This window comes from Phyllobates terribilis, unplaced genomic scaffold (genome assembly GCF_046119375.1).
Source record: "Phyllobates terribilis strain yellow unplaced genomic scaffold, ASM4611937v1 Scaffold_557__1_contigs__length_1098582, whole genome shotgun sequence".
NCBI classification, from domain to species: Eukaryota; Metazoa; Chordata; class Amphibia; order Anura; family Dendrobatidae; genus Phyllobates; species Phyllobates terribilis.
In genome coordinates this window covers 183,509-205,304 of record NW_027363317.1, presented here as the reverse complement: position 1 = coordinate 205,304, position 21,796 = coordinate 183,509, and the positions used below count along the sequence as shown (strand labels likewise).

Below are 21,796 nucleotides of genomic sequence, written 5' to 3'. Positions count from 1 at the left end.
CACCCACCAATTGCCCCTTGAATATTCCCTATAACACCCTCTGAATTACTAACCCCCAACACACCCCGAGCACCACCCACATCAGTTAAATTATGAACAAGGGTAGTCTCCTCATCAGGCTGCCTCAGAGAGATCCTCTGACCGGCCGCGACATCTCCTGACGGAACTTGCTCATGTTCTGACGGTCCCTATGAAATCTCGCCCTCCTCTCAGCTTTTCTCCATGTTTTCAACGTTGTCAGGTCTTGATAAAGGCGCAGAAGGAGCTGCCTGACGACGCTGCCGCTCCGGATCCAAAGATAGCTCCCTAAGGTCCCGCACATCTGCCGGCCGCTTCCTGCCCGATGATCTTAAAAGGGCCCCGCAGGACAGCCTGCCCCCGCAATCTCCCGTGGCACTCCTGGACCCCAGATCCTCCCATCCACAGACCCACCCTGCCGCCTGCAGGAGGGCCGCTCATCTCTCATCCGTCCCCTTTCTTGACCACCTGCTGCTGCGCCAGTGTTCCTCATGGCTCTGCTGCACCTCCGCCCTGCAAGCCGTGCTCCTCCCTGCCGACTGTGGGAAGGCCCTTCACGCTCCCTCCCCCGCCGGGGTCGACCCCAGCATGACATCGGGGCCACCGCTGCAGACAGCAACTCCTCCCCCGCAGTACACTGGACGCTGGTCCCGCCCTCATCCGCAGACCGTGGGAGGACTCCTCATCCCGCCATCTTGCCAGGTATAACCCACGGCTGGCTTGTCACCGGGGGTCACCGCCGCGCTGCTCGGGGGCCTTTTAGGCCGCAAACCGGAAGAGGGCCGCAGCGCAGGCACGCCCACTTCTGGTAGGCTGCGGCTCCGGCGAGGATTCCTCCTGGGGATCGGAGAAGGAGCCTCAGGCACGCGCTGCTCCCCTGGCTGCAGAGGTCCCCGAGGGGGCTCCTGGAGCTTCTCCTGCTCCGAACCTCACCTGCTGGTGAGTAACGCTCCGGCGGCCGTGACCGCTGCAGGCCTCCCTGAAGCTTCTTCTGCAGCCGACGACTGTGCACAGGTCACCCGCAGCTGCTGCTGCACCAAGTCTGCCCCATGGATTGCTGAGACAGGCCGCGCTAGGTCCAGCAAGGCCACAAGATCTGCCATGGCTCCACTGCAGGGTCTGGTCTGCTTCAGCTGCGATCCAGGAAGCAAGAGGAGGTAACTGACCCCTGCCCTTCCTTATATCATCTCTTGCTCCTCCCCCCACCTCTTCCCCTCCAATCAAAACTCCCCACACTACTCCTAATCCCTTATTCAAAATTTTAACTCCTTCACTCCCACCCTCCTATCTTGTCATGTGGCCTATACGCCCTATGGGGCTCCCTGGCCTTCCTTACTAATGGTAGAGGGAAACTTACCCTTGTATACTTCGCCTGCCCCAGCAAGAGATTTTCTAATGCCTGGATTGCTTGGAGTTCCCTGTCTGTGGTAAAAATAGAATTGGTGGAATTTATCATGAAACATTTCTTAACAGTTTTTGAATAAAAAGATTTATCTTTAATGGCTCAAAAATGGTTAAAATTTGCTGCGGGTCTCACACACACACAGTCTGGAAAACAACAAGGCTATGTGATCTGATCCATAGATTATAATGGGTGGGTGAACACCGCGGATATAACCCGTACGTGAAACACTGTCGTCTGAATGAGGCATTGACGCGCCCCCGGGGCAATGGGGTACTCGGCATCCGGGCCTGTGGATGCTGGTGGGGGATATCACGGTGGCTGGCCCGGTCCGTGGCCCAGAGTGGTCAACCAAAAAGGGGGATTTGTAACTTGGATAGGAAAAATATAATAAATAGTTTGTGACGCCACCTGTGGTACCTGGTAAGGATTACCAGCGCTGCTGCAGACCTCCGGGGGGTGATGGGATGGCAGCTGAGGTGGAGCGGCCCCCGGGGCCGTGTGGAGTTTGATGGTGGTGATGCTGGGACTTGTAGTGCAGGCGGATGGCGCAGCAGAAGTAACTGACAGAGTCAGGGGATTCGCTTCAATACCTTTACTGGTGCGGATGTCAGGTACGGTCCAGGGTACTCAGTAGGATGGGTGCACTTCAGAACTTCTCCCCAGTGAGTGGGTATAAGGCCTCCTGGTCCGTGTCTGCCTCTCTGTATGCTCCTGGCCAGCCTGCAACTGGGCCTAGCTTATGTGTCGTGTTGTTCCTTCACCTGTCGCTCGGTAGTAGGACCTTCTGCTGGCAACCACTATCCCTGGTAAAGCTGGGGCCTTCGTGGTACCTGATCCTGTAATGGGTCTAGCTTCAGGTCGTCGAGGGACTTGTAGTCCTGGAATGCCGGTGAACCCTACTGGGTATAAAGGGACCCTGTAGGCGCGGACCTGGTGTCCGGTTTGTATATCGGGGTGAGCCTATGAAGCTCCTCTGCCCCCTCAACTCCTCTCTCCTTTCTCCTCTCTGCCGTCGGCCACACTCGGGGCCCTCAGAACTTAGCAGCAGACGCGCTGCGTCTTCGCTGCTCTCAGCGTCAGCACGCTCTCTGACTCTGACTGAACTTCTCACTGACTGAGCTGCCTGGCTCCACCCTCCATATATATATCCCTAACAGGCTCCCTCTGGTGGTGTGAGGTGGAAGGGTGGAGGTGTTTGTATGTAATGAGGGCCTCTTGTGGAGAAGTCCATCCATGCACCCTGGGTCCTGTGGTACCTGTGAACAGCAGGGTGCCACAGCATGAGGGGAGTCTGATTAGGCATTATTTCAAAAGGAAGTCTGGGGTTTGTATTACAGAGGATTGTGGTCAGGAGTCTGCATTAAAGGGGTTGTTGGACAACCCCTTCTTGATCTAAATGTTTGGCCATAATAAAATTAAAACGCCTGAGTATAGGTGAGTATAAGCTTTTTTATTTTATTGGGGCCAAGCGTGGGGGTGAAGGAGTTGTCCAAGTAGTGGACAACTTCTTTAAGAGAGAGTCTGGTTTGGGTATGGATTTATGAACTCTGGTAACTGTATCTTTTAGGGCTCTGTTCCAATCCGAGTTCACAGAGCTGCAGTACTGAAAGGAGGGACGGAGCCACTGATTACACAGGAGGTCACTGACCATAAGTTTTTCCTAAGAAATCAAAGGTCAAAAGCAGCAGACACTGAAGAAATGATATAGCAGGTAGGCATCAAACATGTAGAAGAGACTTAAATGTTTATTTTTTGCCCAATTTATATAAACCCTCGTCATGATTCATATCGTCTAAATAATACTAACTGCATCACTAGGATAGGTTCATAATTAGTATTACGCTTCCTACTTCCATTATATCTACAAACTATTGCTCTTCTTATTTTCTGCACACATTGTTATACTTGGGGCTCACTGTATATTACATACTAGGGATTTTTTAGGCTGCAGGGGCCGTTGTTCTTTTCCCCATGGGAGATATTGCATGTGTTATGTTGCACTTATTGTGTGATAATGATTATTTGCTGGATATGTTATTGCAGATTTACATGGCTTTGAATGTGTTGTGAACATGGGTCAGAATGATTCTCGCTGTGGCATAACTTGAAGCTCATGGGCCCTGATGCAAAAGCTCCAACGGGGCCCCTAGTTATTGCAAATCTTCAATAGTAATGGTCTTTTCACATGGGCCAAAGGGACCTTTGAGGCCCCTCGGCTCCAGGGCCCGCGTGCTATTGCAACCCCTGCACCTATAGTTACTCCCCTGGATTGTAGATGTGACATCTATTTTGTCATCATATTGGGGAGAAATCAAGTATCATGGTCAAATTGGCATATTGCTATCACTTAGCCAGCGTAGGAATTCAGGAGAGGCAAAGACGGCTAGTCACCCATGTGGGAGTAGAGAAATAGGTAGAATAAATAGGTCATATTCCCTATTTAACCCCTTCATGGTGCGACCCTTTTCTGTTTTTGCACTTTTGTTTTTTACTCCTCTTCTTACCAGAGCCATAACTTTTTACATTTTCTGTCAATATGGCCGTGTAAGGGCTTGTTTTTGCGGGACAAGTTGTACTTTTGAACGACACCATTGGTTGTACTGGAAAACAGGAAAAAATTCCAAGTGTGGTGAAATTGCAAAAAAAATTAAATTCCACAGTTGTTTTCTGGGTTTTTCTTTTACCATGCTCACTAAATGCTGAAACTGACCTGCCTTTATGATTCTCCAGGTCATTATGAGTTTGTAGATACTAAACATGTATAGTTTTTTTTTTTTTATTTAAATGGTAAAAAAATCTAAAGTTTGTTAAAAAAAAAAAAAAAAGTCACCATTTTCTGAGACCCGTAGCGTCTCCATTTTTCGGCTTCTGGGGCTGGGTGAGGGCTTATTTTTTGCTCACCGAGCTGATGTTTTTATTGATACCATTTTGGGGTAAACCTTGGGGAGACTAGAAGCTGCAATCATCCGATCGCCTGTGCTACACATAGCGCTGTATGTAGCAAAAATGTTCACTTGCATCCCTGCAATGACAACTGTAGGGGTCTCCTGCAGACACCGGGTTGTCATGCCAACCCATCGACGATGCGCAGTCATGTGACATGGGCGCCGATGGGCGGGTCTTGTGACGCTCTTCCAGCGGAGCCGTCTTAAATGCCGCTGTCAGAGATTGACAGCGGCATTTAACATGTTAATAATCACGAGAGAATCGCGATTCCACCCACGGCTGTTAGGAGCACATGACAGCTGATCAGATCCGCTGTCAAGTCCCCGGAAAGGTGCGGGCTCATCGTCGGAGCCTGCATCTAAGGCGAAGACACGTCATGCGCCGTATATGTACGGCGCATGTCATGAAAGGGTTAACAGGACAGGCTTAGCCTTTGGTGTGACCTACTGATAATATTATTTAGAATCTGATAACTGTGACCGAATTGTTGGCCAAATGATGCTTCAGTTGATCATTTGGCCGACAACCATCTTGGCCGTCTCTCCCATACACGGAAGCGCTCACTTGGCCGAGTGCTCCTGTGTTCTCTATGAGAGAAACTGACAAACATCTCTGTCAGCAGCTTATCTCAGAGAGAATGAAGTGATCGGCAGTCCAAAATTGTATATGCCCAAATAATATCTTCCCTGACCAGTTGATTGGCGCGCCAATATGACGCGCCACATGGGCCCTGGGGTACTTGGTGCCGGGCTGGTCGTTGCTAGGGGAGATGTCATAGTGGCGGTGACCTGGTCCGTGACCCAGGGTGGTCAATAAAAGGGGATATTTACAGGGGATTTATAGTTTTTATATAATGTTCGTGACGCCACCTGTGGTATGTGGCTAAAGGGAGCCGCCGCTGCGGAGCAGGTCCTCTGGAGCTGATGTTAGTGCAGCAGAGTTGGTTCAGCTCTCCACAGGCAGAGCTTAGCTCCAGGGTAGGAAATGGTGATGTTGTACACTGTGTTCCAAATTATTATGCAAATAATATTTTCTCAGATTTTCCCAAATTACCTATATGAATTGCAGTCATTGTAATTTTCCAGTCAAATAACTATTAGAGTACAATTGAAAGGTTTTTGTACAAACTGCCTATGATAACAGTATATTTAAAAAAAAATAAAACACTCAAACTGCACTCAAAATGCATGTTCCAAATTATTATGCACAGCAGCGTTTTCAACCTTTTCATTTTAATAAAGAACAAAAAAATGGTCATTTTTGAAATTATAAGCATTAGCAGGTTATTACAAACTGAAATCAAACAGTTTTCAACTCAAAACTTTATTCTAGGTGATGTTACATTTGCACATAGGACCCCTTGTTCGAAAGGAGCTTTTGAACTCTCTCGTCCATTGAATTTGTCAGGTTTTGGCTGGTTTCTGCTTCAATTGTTTTGTATGAGGACAGAATACCCTCCCAGAGCTGTTGCTTAGATGTGAACTGCCTCCCGCCATCATAGACACTCCTTTTGATGATGCTCCAGAGGTTCTCAATGGGGTTGAGGTCAGGGGAGCATGGGGGCCACACCATAAGTTTGTCCCCTTTTATGCCCATAGCAGCCAGAGATGCAGATGTGTTATGTGCAGCATGAGACGGGGCATTATCATGCATGAAAATGATCTTGCTGCGGAATGCACGGTTCTTCTTCTTGAACCATGGCAGGAAATGCTGTTTGAGAAACTCAACATACATTATGGAGTTCATCTTTACCCCTTCAGGGATCCTAAAGGGGCCGACAATCTCTCTTCCCATGATTCCCGCGCAAAACATTACTCCACCTCCTCCTTGTTGGCGCCATAGCCGTATTTGCATGGGGTGTCCATCAACCAGCCATCCTCCTCCTCCACTCCATCCATCTGGACCGTTGAGCGTTGCACAGCACTCATCGGTGAACAAAACAGTTTTGAAGTCAGTCTTCATATATTGTTTGGCCCACTGGAGCCGTTTCTGCTTGTGTGCAGTGGATAGAGGAGGTCGACAGGTTGGCTTACGCACAGCTGCAAACCTCTGAAGGACCCTGCATCTTGTTGTTCGGGGGACGTTGGAGGCACCAGCTGCTTCAAAAACTTGTCTGCTGCTATGACAAGGCTTTTTTGCCACTGCTCTTTTAACCTGACGTAATTGCCTGTAGGAAAGTCCTCAATTTTCCCTTATCAGCACGCACACGTGTGTACTGTGAATCAGCTACATACTTCTTGATTGTGAGATGATCACGATGAAGTGTCTTGGCAATGTTGATTGTAGTCATGCCTTGACCTAAACGCTCCACAATTTGTTGCTTCTCAGCAGCCGACACATCCTTTTTCTTTCCCATTTTGGCAGAAAATGTAGGCTGCTTAATAATGTGGGACAGCCTTCTTAAGTAGTCTTGCCTTTCATTGGACACACCTGCCAAACTAATTAGCACAAGTGTCTGCTATTGCTTACAGTGATTTAAAGAGCCCCGACACACATCACCATCAATGAGTTTAACTGACAAACAAAAAAATTCTTACTTTATCACCCCTAAACACTTTTGCTGTGAAGTGTAGTGCAGGGAATGATGGCGCAGTAATAAGTCGCAGAGACAGTGGGGTGCCGTCTTCCGGATTTACTCACAGTTCTCACTTTGCTCCTGGTTACAACTGCAAATCATAACTTCCCACGTTGTCCTGTGCTTACTCAGGGAGGGGTACAGCAAACCCTCAGGTACCTCCTGAGTACATAACAGGACCCCCTTCTGTGTGTTCCTTCTGGCTGTCTTCCTACACCTCACACCCAGTGTCGCAATCCAGTGACCGCGGACCTTGTCGGGTGACGTTTTCTCTGTCCCCTGGGTCCTCTATGGCCACCTTTTCGGTGAAATAGATGTGGCTTTTGGCTGCAGCACTTGAAATGCTGCACCCTCCGGTTACCTAGTTGAATATTGCAATTCTCACTAGTTAGGGGCCGGTCCCCTCTGCGACCCGCTCTCTCCACCGCCTGGTAGATTTGGGTGTACGGGTGGCCTCCAGCACTGCTCATACCCCTGGGATCCTTTCTTCACTCCTGGAGCCTTCCCTCTGCTCCCGTTCCTTCCTCTTCTCCTTCTCCTGGGCCTCCTCACTAGGCCCTCCTCCTGAGCAGAGCTCCTGCTCTGACTCTCTCTCTGACTCAACCCCCTCAGAACTTCACTCACTCTAGAATGTTCCACCCTCTCTTTCATATTGCTCCTTACTGTGCTCCCCTGAACTGCTTCCTCTACCCACACCCACTACATGGTTCCCCCTACTTTGGTTCCCCCAACTCCAGCCAGGGACAGGGCTCAGCAGAGGAGCAGCGCATTTTGCCCCTCCTGCTGGTCTGTAGTAGTGTAGTGTTGAATGCAGGTGTTAGGATTCCGGGCTGTACTCCTTCCTTACCTGAGAGTGAGATACCACACCTCTGGGTGAGATGCAGTACCTCTGTGGCGACTGAACCCGCAGGGGCGCCACACATACATATGACGCTCCCACTGGGCCGTGGGGTACCCGGTGCCGGGCTGGTAGATGCTGGGGGATGTTACAGTGGCAGTGACCCGGTCCGTGACCCAGGGCGGTCAATAAAAAGGGTTATTGATTGGGGATTTATAGTGATTGTATAAAGTACGTGACGCCACCTGTGGTATGCGGCTAAGGGAGCCGCTGCTGCGGAGCAGGTCCTCTGGAGCTGATGTGAGTGCAGCAGGGATGGTGTAGCTCTCCACAGGTAGAACTCAGCTCCAGGGCAGTGTAGATGTTATAGGTTATGCTGGGCGTTGTAGTGCAGGGGTTGATGGCGCAGCAATAATCACAGAGACAGTGGGGTGCAGTCTTCCGAGTTTACTTACAGTTGATAAGTTCCTCCGGTTACAGGGTCCGGACTACAACCTCCCACATCGTGCTGCGTTCACCAGGCAGGGGTTCAGCAATCCCTCAGGTGATTCAAGAGTGTCTGACAGGACCCCTTTCTATGTGCCTTCCTCAGTCGTCTTCCTGCGCTGGCTCTCGCCCTCCTGCCCTGTGCCTCGCAACCAGTGTCCCAATCCGGTAGCCTCGGGTCTTGTCGGGCGACCTGCTGTCCCCTGGACCCTCTGTGGCCACCTTTTCGGCGACATAGTTGCGGATGTGGCCACTGCACCTTGCAAGTACAGCAGCCTCCGGTCCCTAGCTGAGCCTTGTAGTTCTCCACTAGTTTAGGGGTCGGTCCCCTCTGCGGCTCGATCCCTCCACCGCCTGGCAGATTCGGGCGTACGGGTGGCCTCCAGCACTGCCCGTACCCCTGGGATCCCTTCTGTTCCTGGAGCCTTTCTCCTGCTCCCTCTCCTCTCTCAGTCCTGGGCCTCTCACTAGGCCCGCCTCCGAAGCAGAGCTCCTGCAGAGCCTCTGCTCCACACACTCTCCTCCTCTGACTGGCTTGTCTTTCTAAGATGGTTCCCTCTTTTATATCACTCCCTCACCAGTGCTCCCCTGATCTACGTCCTCCACTCACACCCACTACATGGTTCCCCCTCGCTAGGTTCCCCACCACTCCAGCCAGGGACTGTGCACTCCCGTAGGAGCAATCTCGCCCTGCCCTACTGAAGTGGATGTGTTGGATGCAGGTGTTAGGGTCCCGGGCTGTACTCCTTCCTTACCTGAGAGTGAGATACCACACCTCTGGGTGAGATGCAGTACCTCTGTGGCGACTGAACCCTCAGGGGCACCACACATATTAGAGTGTAAGGCATACTTATTGATATGAATGCGTCGACCGACTTTAGACTTATGTATGGGGGACTGAAAGCTGCATTTACACCTAAAATACAGCTTTCAGTCCCTTCTAAAGAGGCAGCCAATCACACACAATAAACAAGCTAAATGCTCATTTATCGGGTGAAATGATCTAGATGTAATGATGCAGATAGTGAGGATGCAGGGATAGTTAACCAAAGCTATTTATTTTCCTACCACAGAAAGAACGTTTAACTATAGGAACACATGGTGATGCAGGTATATGGAGACAACTAACACAATCTTAGCAGTAATGACAATAAAAGCAGTGTAATAAATGCAATATCTTACTCTATGTTCTATCTGCGTGCAGTCTCATTTCACAGTTAAACGACTATTAATGTCTTTAGCTCAAAGAGCGTCACTGCCAGCGCCAGGCTTGTAGCTGTAATATGCGCTTCAAGCGCCTTTGATTGTTATACTGGCACTAACGGGGGACACCGGTACTTTCCGCTAAGCCACAAGTGCCTCATATGTGAGTCACTTAGTGGGTTCTTCACACTGGCCACCCTCGTTCGTTTCTGAAGTGCAGAGCGTACCGTTCGTCTACGCTTGAATTAAAGGCCTGGTTCACTTGGGTCTTCTCGTCAGCACGGCAGACGTCCTGCTTCATCCAATGACCACCGTCTGATCTTCGGTGCTTGACCTGCGGCATCTTGACTGGTGAAGACTGGGGTTTGGGTCTTGACCAACCAAATCTGGGCTTAAATCAGCCATTATCTGCTGTGAAAAATCCGAGCTCGGCATATGAGCCTGCATTAAAGTCAGGGACATGACCTTTGAAGTACATTAACGTCATAGGTCGTGAAGGGGTTAATGTCATTACCTAATCTCTTTTCTAATATACATTACTTAAAAAATCCCTATTGTTCACTAGACTATCTGACTCCTTTTTTTTATTTTTTTTTTTATCTTCTTCCTGTTTCACGTTGCTTCGTTTGAGAACCCCAAGTGCATACTGGGATTTACAAACAAACCATCATCAGGGAGCAGAGGCTGCCGTCATTGCAGTAGCGCCTGTCCTTTCCCTGAATTAAGAGCCGTCAGTGATGTCCTTTTCAGGGTCTGGGCTAGTTCCTCCTCTACTGAGCATGCGTCTGTTGTCAACATCATCCCACACTGATAACATCACCTCCACCTTCCTGATATAGGGCCACATGGCTCATGTGTTTCGCTGTGACCACTGCACCCTAGTTGCACTCTTGTGAAACAGTGTAAGGCTATGTGCCCATGATGCAGAAATGCTGTGGATTTTTCCTGAGCGTTTCTGCATCTCTCTGGCAGAAAAAACGCATGCGGATTTTACATGCGTTTTTTCTGCCAGGTAGAAGCGTAAGTGAAGCTTTTTTAACATGCGATTTCGCATGCGAGTTGTGAAGCACTTTTCTAAGCGATTTTAGCATCACTTGGAAAAGTGCTTGACAACTTGGTCACACTATAAATCCATGCAAACGGCATGGATTTATATAGTGTGACCAAGTTACGATACTGCAAATGCAGCATCAATAGTAAAAAAAAGAATACAAATGGTGAAAAATAAAAAAAAAACATATACTCACCTGGCCCCTGATCTCCTTCTCCGTTGCGTCCGGTGTCTTCAGCGGCTCGCGGTGGTGTAAAAGGACCTTCCATGACGTCATTTAGTCATGTGACAGGTCACATGACTAAATGACATCATGGAAGGTCCTTTTACCACCGCGAGCAGCCGAAGACACCGGAGAAGGAGACCGGGGGCCATCAGAAGGTGAGTATATGTTTATTTTTTATTTTAATTCTTTTTCAACTACAGGTAGTATGGTACCCGGGACTGAAAGGGAGTCTCCTCTTCTCCAGACACAGGTACCATCTGCGCATTGAACCGCATAATATCCGCATGTGCACATGTAGTCATGCGGATGTTATGCGGTCCAATACAAGTCAATGGTGGCTAAAACGCCGCGATTCCGCAAAATTAATGGTAGTGCTGCGGATTTTTCCGCAATGATAATCTGCAGCGGAAATTTCCCAGCATGTGCTCAGCAAATGCGGATTATCATTGGGGAACATTGCAGACCTTCTACCAAGCGTTTTTTAAGCGTTTCCACGGCGGAATTGCTGCTACGGAAGTGCTTAAAAAACATTGTGGGCATCGTGGGCACGCAGCCTAAGGGGGCTCTCTCTAGCTACCACCTCTCTAACATGCTGTAGCCTTGCTGACCATGCATTCGTTCACAGATAATCTCCAGGTCTGGCTGACACAACTGACACCTTTACAAAATCATCACTATCCCGGAGTCAGTATGAAAAAGGTCCTGAGCTCAATGCTCCCACACATTATTCACATCTTTAAATTTGCTATGACTGAGATAGCTGCTGCTAGTGCCCTTACTACAGTGCCTGACAGAGCCAACCAACAAAACTAGGCTTTTGTTACACGCACGACACTAGGTTCAAATAGGGCGAGACGGGTTTCATAAATTCATTGGAATCTTGGGGGAACCGTTACTCAGGGCAACCATAGGCTGCAGCTTCTCTCAGGCACATGATAGATTCAGTTGCTGACCAGACACATCTGACAAGAGTCTTGTTCAACAGTTTAACAGTGGAATTTAATCTGAAGCATGGCCAGTGCAGTTCAGGGATATTACAGCAACAATCTTCATTACAGCACAGTCTCATAAAGCAGGCACAGGAACCTCAGTCTCTTCAGTAGCATAATTCAGCACAAATTAGATCTCTTGGCAGCACACTTCTATACGTAAACAGCAGGCTTTTCCTTCACAAGGACTCACTAGTACACAACATTCTTTATTCTGCATGGAGATGGAGGGGGGAGGGTTTGATGAGGAAGATGATCTCTGTGACACAATTCCTTCCATTCCTTATCTTCCTGCCCGATGGTAGATTTCCTGAACTAACAGTGCAAGGTATCTGACCTGTGTTGAGTTTCACCCTAGACTTGAATCCTGTTCTCTTTCCTGCACTTCTGTGAGATACAGATCACATACCACTTCTCCCTTTGGCTGCAGCCAGAATAGTAAACAAGTTCCCCACAATCCCCCTGGGGCTCTGCTAACCACTCCCTGTCTCTTGTGACTGTGTTAACTCTTATAGTTGCTGGATCCTTTTGAAGCAACAGCACTATTTCTGCATGTCACACTTTCCCTTCTTTTTTAATGTCGTTCTCGATATTCGTTTTAATTGGTCAAGCTGACCAATTCTGAGACAGTGCTAAAAGTTGAATAACTTTATATACAAATTGGCATTGTCATATTGGCATAAAATTTACAAACATCAATAACAACCTGTTCTTACGACCTTTTGCTTGTAGAACTCCTGAAAGAAATACACAATTAAAACAATCAGCATCTCTTCCGCTGGAGGTTTTCATACGTCTTCAACCAGCTCTCTCTCTCACTAGGCCAAAACAAGTCTTTCCACCAGGTAACATTGTCCATAATGTCTCTCGGTGGTGAATACCACTCAAGTGAGCTTACCTGGTCCGTAGGCAGAAATACCTGTTTCCAATGGACAGTCCTTGGCACTTGACTCGGTTCACCGAGTGTCTCATATGTCAGCATCACAGGCCTCCTCACTTCTCGAGTCGACATCCTCCTGGTAGGTTGTTCCTCAGATACCACGGGTTCCTCGGTTGCAGGAGTTTCTTCTGCCACACTCATTTCTCGAACTTCCTCAAATGATCTTGGAACTGCCTCTGTAAGTTACTGTACTTCTCTTGAATCGTTCGTTTCCACCTGGTCTGGTAATTCTGCTACTCCTAAGTGTCGATCGGTCTCTTCAGTGAACGGTGTTAGATCATCAAATCTGAATTGGACTATATCTGTACTCCTTGGTACAAACTCTGGAGCCTGGGGACTTACTTCACTCTCCTGAGGATGGTACATCCCTCTCCTTGCCGGTCCGAGAAATACAACGGTGTGTTCTTCTTCATGTGAACTTTCAAGATCACTATCCATCTTCGGAGCTTCAGTCTGTGGTGGTCCCTTAGTCGATCTCGGACGATGTTGTTCTACTTCTGGAAAGTTTTGTTGTGGTGGGAGATAATCACAGGGTAGTAGTAAATTCCGATGGACTATTCTGGTTTCCAATCGGATTTCATACACTGGACTGTCATCGGCTTTCCTCCTTACGACCACATACACCTTGTCTTCCCAGTACAAACAAAGTTTTCCCGGACCGCCTTTTGTTCTTGACTAGCACACGGCTTCCCAGTGCCAATTCTGCTCCATAACATTTTCAGTCATAGTACTCCTTGCTCTTGCTCTGTCCTTGCGTAACCACTTTGGACGCTATGTTGTATCCCTCTGCCATCCGTTCCTTCCATTTCCGAACAAACTCTGGATATGTTCTGTAAGTCTCTGATACTGGAGTATCGAACATGATGTCGATTGACAGTCTTGGCGATTGACCGTACAATAGAAAGAAGGGTGAGTAACCCATTGCATTGCTCTTTGTACAGTTATAGGCATGTACCACTTTTGACAGAGAACTCTTCCAGTCTTTCTTCTCGTCAGCTGTTAAAGTGCGCAACATCGACAATAATGTCCTACTAAAACGTTTCACTTGTCCATTACCCTCTGGGTGATAGGGCATTATGTGGGATCTCTGAATCCTACAGTACTTTCCTATCTTGGCAAAGATCTGGTTCTCAAATTCTCTTCCTTGGTCATGGTGTAACCTCGTAGGGAACCCAAACCTCAAAGCAAAATCATTGAAGATCTTCTCTGCTGCTGTTCGACCCGCTTTATTGGTGGTGACATATGCTTGAGCAAATCAAGTAAAATGGTCCATCACCACCAAGATGTATTCGTCACCACCCTTGCACGTCTCGAGATGTAGAAAGTCTATTGAGACCATCTCAAACGGATACGTAGTTTGGATGTTGCCCATAGGTGCCCGGGTTGATGTGTTGGGACGTTTATCTTTCAGACCCCCACACTCCCTGGTCACGTATCTCTCAATATCTCACTGCATGTACGGCCAGAAGAAACGTTCACGGATCAAGTTTGTTGTCCTTTCCACTCCCAGGTGTCCCATGTTTTCATGGAGTTCTTTTAAGACCAATCTACGAAATACTCTGGGTAGTACCAACTGCCGGTTTTGACCTCCTTTACGATACAGGATACCGTCTTCACTGAGGTAGAGCTTCATCCATTCTTTAACTAAAACAGATACTGCTGGTGACTCATTATCTCTCTCCCATTTACTTGGAAACCAATTTTGGTCCACATAAAGTAGTATTCTACCATTTATCTGATCTTCCCGTTGTGCTCTATGGATTTTTCCTTTTGGTAGTCGTTGAATAGACAGGGGGTAATCTTGTTCTCTCGCTTTTATGGTGGTTTCCACCGTCAACGGACACCACAATGGTGTGTTGTCCTTTTGATAAGCTTGTACTGCTTGGGCAGTGCTCTCAATTGCTTCCAAACTGACTTCCTCTGAGCTTTCTTGCATGAACTGATCAGGCTCTAGTGGGATTTTCCACAATCTGTCAGCATCCGCCTTGCATTTTCCTGGCCTGTACTTGATGCTGAAATTGAAGTCAGCTAGTTCAGCGACTCATCTCTCATCTCTGACCTGTTGCATTCAGTTTGGCTGTAGTGAGGACATAGGTCAAAGGGTTGTTGTCAGTGTATACCTCAAACTCTTTGCTGTAGTAGAGATAATCTCTAAATGGTTCACAGATAGTCCATTTCAACTCCAGGAACTTCAATTTTCCGGAATGTAGATGGTAATTCTTCTCGGCGTCTGTCAACGTTCTAGAACCTTAACCGATGACTCTCAATTTTCTATCTTGATGCTGATACAGGGCAGCTCCCAGTCCAACTTGAGAAACGTCACAATGAAGAACAAACGGTAAGTTGAAATCAGGATATCCCAAGATGGGTGGTTTTACCAGGTAGTCTACTAGTTCTTCCAATACCTCCTGGTGGTCTGCTGTCCAGAGAATGGGCTTTTGGGATGAAACGGCGTTGCTTCTTTTAAGCCCAGTTCTACCCGCATTCTTCTTTTTCTCCGTGGGTGTTGTTGACTCTGTCGCCCCCCCCCCACCAAGAGGAGGTATAGTGGGGCGGCAATCCTGGAGAAGTTCCGAACGTAAGTACGACAGTAGGAGGGGAATAATAATATCTACCTCAACTCCCCGACAGTTGAGGGCCGCTTGTCTTTTAAGGCCGGTACCAGAGCGATTTCTGCTGGGTCTATGGTATATTCTTCTCCGGACACAATTTTCCCTAGAAATCGGACTTGCCTTTTGAACAGTTCACACTTCTTTGGGGGTCAACTTAACTCCATATTGTTGACTTGATATCGTTGTAATACGGTCCTCACGTGTTCAACATGCTCCCAGAAAGTTTTTCTGTGTACCACATTGTCATCCAAGTACAGCTGGAAGATATTATCCCTCAATCCTTCTAAATATGTCTCCATGCTCCTCTGGAATTTTTCTGGAGCTGAACTGAGCCCAAACGGTATGCAGATCCACTCGTATATCCCGCATGGTGTGATGAATGCTGTCAAAGGTCTACTGGACTCTTCAACAAACCCTTGATGGTATGCTTTACCCTGATCGAGGACAGAGAACCAGGTACTTCCTGATAGGTTATCCAGCATATCTTGAATCTGTGGTATCGGGTGCTGATCAGGTACTGACTTTCGGTTTAGTTCCCGGTAATCACAGCAGAGTCTCAACGTACCGTCCTTCTTCCTAACACAAAGAATAGGAGAGGAATAAGACGGCTTTTACTTTTGGACCCAAACTCTGTTGATTAGATCTTGTAAATACTCTTTCACTTCACGGTGTAATGGTTTTGGCACAGACATGTAACTTCTGGTTACTGGGGTCATGTCTTTCAAATTGATTTCCAACTGCACCAACGGGATACCGCCTATATCAGAGTCATCTTTGGAGAATGCATGACACTCTTCTCTCAGCATCTGTTTTGCTACCGCTCTATCTTCAGCACACAAGTGTTCTAGGGGTACTGGGGGATCCCAGGACCCCGAGGTGGGTCGTGCAATTTCCTCCCCTGGTCAACTCCTGTTCCTTGGTGGGGAGACTGAATTCATGGTAGACCCGTGGGCGGGTCTCACACTGGCTGAATATACAGTTTTAACGGTTTCAATGTGACCCAACACAGTCTTTGGATCCCTTGTTTCGTAGTATTCATCACCGGTACTTTCACTCGAGTAAACCCACCAGTAGGAATGGTAAGCACAGTCTCACCTTGAACTAGGCCTTCCGGAAGTTCTGATGAGTCTTTTGGCATGAACAGTCTTTTCTGAACTTTTCTTACCAGTTCTACCTGGACTCCACACCTCACCCCCACCATTTGGTTTGCAGGAATGATGTTTGGGCGCCAGCCTACCTTGACTTCTTTTAGGTTCATTGTATTCTGTGCTTTCTTTACTCTATGAATCACATTTTCCACCACGACATTGGGTATGGCAAGCAATGTGACAGTTGCATCCACCACCAGCGTCACTGACTTGTGTTTCATGATGACCTCACTGATTACATTATAACCCAGGATAGGATCCTCTTCCACGTTCTGATCACTGGTCACGAGAAAAGGTACCAAAAGCTCAATGGTGTTGCTGTTGTTCGTGGCCCTCAGTTGGAAAGTCACTTCCACCCAGCCTATGAAAGGGACTTCGGTCAGGTTGACTGCTTTGCCGTGGAGTTCCACTGGTCCTAAGAGTTTGAAGGCACGTATGTGGCAGGTAGCGCCTTCTCCATTCTTCATTTAAAAGGCTCGCTTGGGCTCCTGTGTCCCACAGTGCTGTTATCAGGAGTCCATCTAGCTGGCACTATATAAAGCATCTTTCGCTGATTAGGCCGATGATGCTATCTTTACTGACCGAGGAATCCTCCTCCCAGGAGTTCATCATTTGACCTCCACACTGGGCATTAAGTAACTGATGCCCCTGTCTCTCTTGCAGCTGTTGTAGACGGAAACACACTTGGGGATAGTAATGACGCAGCTGTTTTAGCTCATATGCCGTTCTGGGGTTTGGTGAGATTTGGATTTGCTTCTGGGACCTCCTCTGTGTCGTGGTTACCAGTCGCCCCTCTCTGGCAACCTCCTGTCTTTTAACCCAAAAGACCATGACCATTGGCATTCCTTGGCATAATGTCCTTCCTCACCACATCTTAGTCAGTGTACACATACCGTACTCTGATTTGATGAACGGCACGCTTCACAAGCCGGGTATCTTCTGTTTTGGAACCCACTCCTGGGTCTGAGGGATGCAGGTTCTGTTCTGGAATGAATCAACTTTTTCATCTCAATCAACTCAGCTCGCAGTTCTCCTATTACTTCTTCCCAGTCAGCGCTGGCGGTCCTCTCTTTTGTTGGTGCTTTAAGGTTCCCTCTCGGAGGTGGCACTGGAGGGTCTCCATGATTATCTTCAGACTGGCCACTGGGGGTCTCCAACCTCAGCTGACTCATTTTGGTGATTTAGAAGCTAATTTAAAAAAACATCACAGTATAAGATAATGCCTTATCAACACCAGGTCTGATTACCAAGGCATTGCAGGATGCAGCAAGCCTCCATGATAAAGGCCGGGGCAGCACATGTGCAAAATACTGAGGCAGACAGCCACTCACTAACCTACCAATTCATGGAGGGGGTGACTGTGTAGTATTATACATGCACACCGATGGAGTTTGCATAGGGCACCAATCACTCAGATATGTGTGATGCACAGTGTCTGGCTTGCAGCCTATTGATGACGCCCATACTATTAGATCAGGGGGGCTGCCCAGCACTATATACGTGCACCCCCACAGGACAGACGCCCCAATTTACCCAGCCAACACTAAAGAGGCCTGGCTGCATCCTGCACAAAAATGTGTAAAAAAGATGAAAAATAGTGTATAAGATAAATACACCACATGAGGTAAGGGTCGATATTTTGACCAAAATACGCAAGCTCGCAACCCAGCATCAAGGGTCCCCATACTTGCGAGTCCTAACATTAAACATTAAAAATATGCAAGCTCCATCGGTGTGCGTGTGCACGTATAATACTACACAGCCACCCCCTCCATGTAATCTGACCTGGTGTTGGTAAGGAATTTGTCTTTTACTGTGATATTTTTTGATTTAGGAGCAGAGCCTTTCTTTATCTTTTGTTCGCTCTCTGACTCCAAACTAGCTGCCTCATTCATTTGTTCAATTAGGATTTTGTCCAGAATGCCAGGATCTTCTAGGTACTGTTTCAGCTGCGACTTGATGTATGTACTGATTAACCCTGTTCCCAATGATCTCAAGAACTTCTTCTGGACTAGTCCAGCATCAAACCTCTCGTCCGCTTCTACATCTCTGGATGCAAACAACAGTCTATCCTTCAGTTCAATTTCTCTGCACAAGAAACTTTGGGGTGATTCATTATTTTTCTGTGAGAGGTTAATGAGTCGGTGGAACAATTCTGAAGTACTCTCTTCTTTATAGTGCCCTTTTAAAATCATCTTCAGTTGTTGCAAGGTCAATTGACTCTTCATTTCTAGCATACTACAGAGGTTCATTCCTGGGCTGATCACTTCACCACCCCCTCAACGATTTCATCTGGCTGGTAGCCTTTCTGTAAGCCTGCATCAATCTGGTGAAACAAGTTCATATAAGACAGTTTCTCTTTCTGTTCACACTCTCCAATCTTTCCCAGGATCTTGAATTCTTTACTTATGGTGATTTGTGGTGTTAGAGAGGACTGTCTTCCTGATTTATCTAACCCGAGCAGGTTAAAGGTTCTGTCTGAGTCTGTCACCCGTTAAGAGATTTTGGTCGATTCCTGCAGGGCTGTTGTTAGGGTTTTGAGTTGTTCTTTCAATTCCCGTAGTTCAGTCTGCGGACAGAGATTCCCGCTTTTGGTAATTGGTGCCGTCCCTCCATCCTCCAACTTCAACCTGGTTAGAAACTGTGTTAGCTCCTGGAGGCATGTCCCCATGACGTCTTCAGCTTCTTTCTCCCCCAGCTCATCCATTTTTGCATTAATGGCAGCTAACAGTTGCCTGCGGTTGTGTGCTTTAGAAATCTGTTCTTCTGACATCTTTATATGCTACTGTTCTTAATTCTTCGCAGGTTAACTGAAGAAACCGCTCACTAATTCTGTCTATTTGTATTTCAACATCCATTGCTGCTAGTGAGTTTTCTTTAGGGATGGTCCCCTTTAAGTGGTGTAGCAGAGTTAAGTTGAGGTGCTGTGCTGCTGTATTTTTCCAGACATTTTTCCTCTTCTCCCTCTAGACATTAATCCCCGCTCAGTCCTCCCCATATGGGCCACCAATGTTACACGCACACCGCTAGGTTCAGATAGGGCGAGACGGGTTTCATAAATTCATTGGAATCCTGGAGGAACTGTTACTCAGGATGACCATAGGCTGCAGCTTCTCTCAGGCACATGATAGATTCAGTTGCTGACCAGACACATCTGACAAGAGTCTTTTTCAACAGTTTAACAGTGGGATTTAATCTTAAGCACGGCCAGTGCAGTTCAGGGATATTACAGCAACAATCTTCATTACAGCACAGTCTCATAAAGCAGGCACATGAGTTCATATCACAGCTACTGATGATGACTAAACAGCTCTGACTGTTTACTTATGTTAACCTATCTAGGGAATGCAGAGTGGAGGATAATTACCATGTCCTTCCTAGAGGCTCAGATGATCCTGGCTGTGGATGCTCATGTGATGCTGTGCTGATGCATCATGGTACTGATAGCAAAGTATACAAGAAAAACTTCTTTGTGAAATCCGAGGCTAAAGAGAAGCAAAGATGGGGCTTAACTGCAGGAAACTGAGTAAATTTTATATAAAAGAATTGCAGAGTGTGATAAACTTGGTGAGGGGTATAGTAGCTGGATTGCGTCTTTCATCATGAATTTTTTTTTTTTAATTCCAGACATGCTTTATTATCAATACCAATTTAACACTTCTGAAGACATTACAGAAAGAAGACATCAGAAATCAATACAGAGATGGATTTCGTACAGATGGCGGCATTTGATGAGGCATGTTGGCCAATGAAGTTGATATGGGAAAGAATTAACCATGCATTTACATCAGATTCTCCCCGAAGTCATTTGGGTTCCAAAAAGGAGAATATATATGGGTTTTTAGCTCGAACAATGAAAAATATTCTGTGGTCTGGGACACTTTTTGCTCATACTGGAAAGTGAAAACTCCATTCGGCCCTGTTTTACATTTCATTGGACCTCTGTTTATTGATGGAACAAGTAAAGGATTATATGTACCACCATCACTTACTGTCATTGTATCAGATACACATATTTTAATGCCTGCTCGAGCTTCAATGGTGGATGAAAACATTTTAAAAATTTCCCGTTTTGTTATAAACTCTATATAATACAGTGATGTATATGATAAACACATTTGATTTATAAAGGTGTTTTACTTTATATATACTTTGTTGCAAATTTACATTTTCCCCTACAGGTGTTCATATCTCTTATGTAGGTATCTCATGTTAGAAAAAAAATAGTTAATAGGAGTTATATGCATTTACATGTTGTTATAAACATCAATTATGCAGTCATTTTCTTCATTTAAATATATAGTATGGCACCCTCTTGTGTTCAAAGTGTATATCAATGTGCAGGCGCAGTTAATGTGCTTAGTGCTGCTGGACATGCATGCTCGGTCTCTCTCCTCTGTTTACTGTAGACAAGCCAATAGCTGTCTGCAATGGTTCTCAGGTAAAAAGCCGAGCTTTAGCAATAGCCAGGGGCGTACATAGAAATCATGGGGCCCCATAGCAGAAATTCTAATTGGGTCCACCCTCCCAAAAAAAAAATAATTGTCAGCGTCACAGAAGACCATATCTCACAACTTTTCAGCCTTTGTATAGTCATTTTCCTCCTGCTGAAGTCTTAGATTCCTCTTTCAGTGCCCCCATAAAGTATAATGCCAACAAAAGTGCCCACCAAACACAATATGATACCCCCACAGTGAATTCCTACACATTAGCCTCCACATGCACAGTATAATGACTCAACTGTACCCCACCTCAATTCCTAAGGTAAAGTATGGTGACCCTAACACAGTATAATCCCCCAACTGTGGCCCTCACACAGCCCTCCATGCAGGATAATGGGTCTACATACAGTTTAATTGCCCCATACTATATAATGGCCCTCCAAACAGTAAACAGTATAATGGCCCCCACACAGCCCTCCACACAGTATGATGGACCCCATGCAAACCTTCATGCTGTATACTTTCTTGCATACAGTATAATGGCCCCCCACATAGCCCTCCAAATATTAAAATGGTCCCCCACATAGTCTTCCATATAATGTAATGCGACCCCTCATAATCCTCCATATAGTGGGATGTATTAACAGAAGCATACAGTCTAGATCACGTGAAGTCATTATCGGTCTTTACTCCTCTTTGGTCAGACCTCATCTGGAATACTGTGTACAGTTTTGGGCACCACATTTTAAAAAAGACATAGACAAACTGGAGCAAGTTCAGAGAAGAGCGACCAGAATGGTGACTGGTCTGCAAACCATGTCCTATGAGGAACGGTTGCAGGATTTGGGAATGTTTAGCTTGCAAAAAAGAAGACTGAGAGGAGACTTAATAGCTGTCTACAAATATCTCAAGGGCTG

The 21,796-nt window shown here is 46.8% G+C and overlaps 1 long non-coding RNA gene across 1 annotated transcript; it reads left to right on the top strand.

Annotated features, from left to right (window-relative positions):
* The first annotated feature begins 1,092 nt into the window (after window positions 1-1,092).
* On the top strand, window positions 1,093-21,119 carry LOC141233112 (uncharacterized). The gene is made up of 3 exons (XR_012299272.1): window positions 1,093-1,175; window positions 2,991-3,134; window positions 20,065-21,119. It is a non-coding gene; the product is annotated as an uncharacterized lncRNA (long non-coding RNA).
* The last annotated feature ends 677 nt before the right edge of the window (window positions 21,120-21,796 follow it).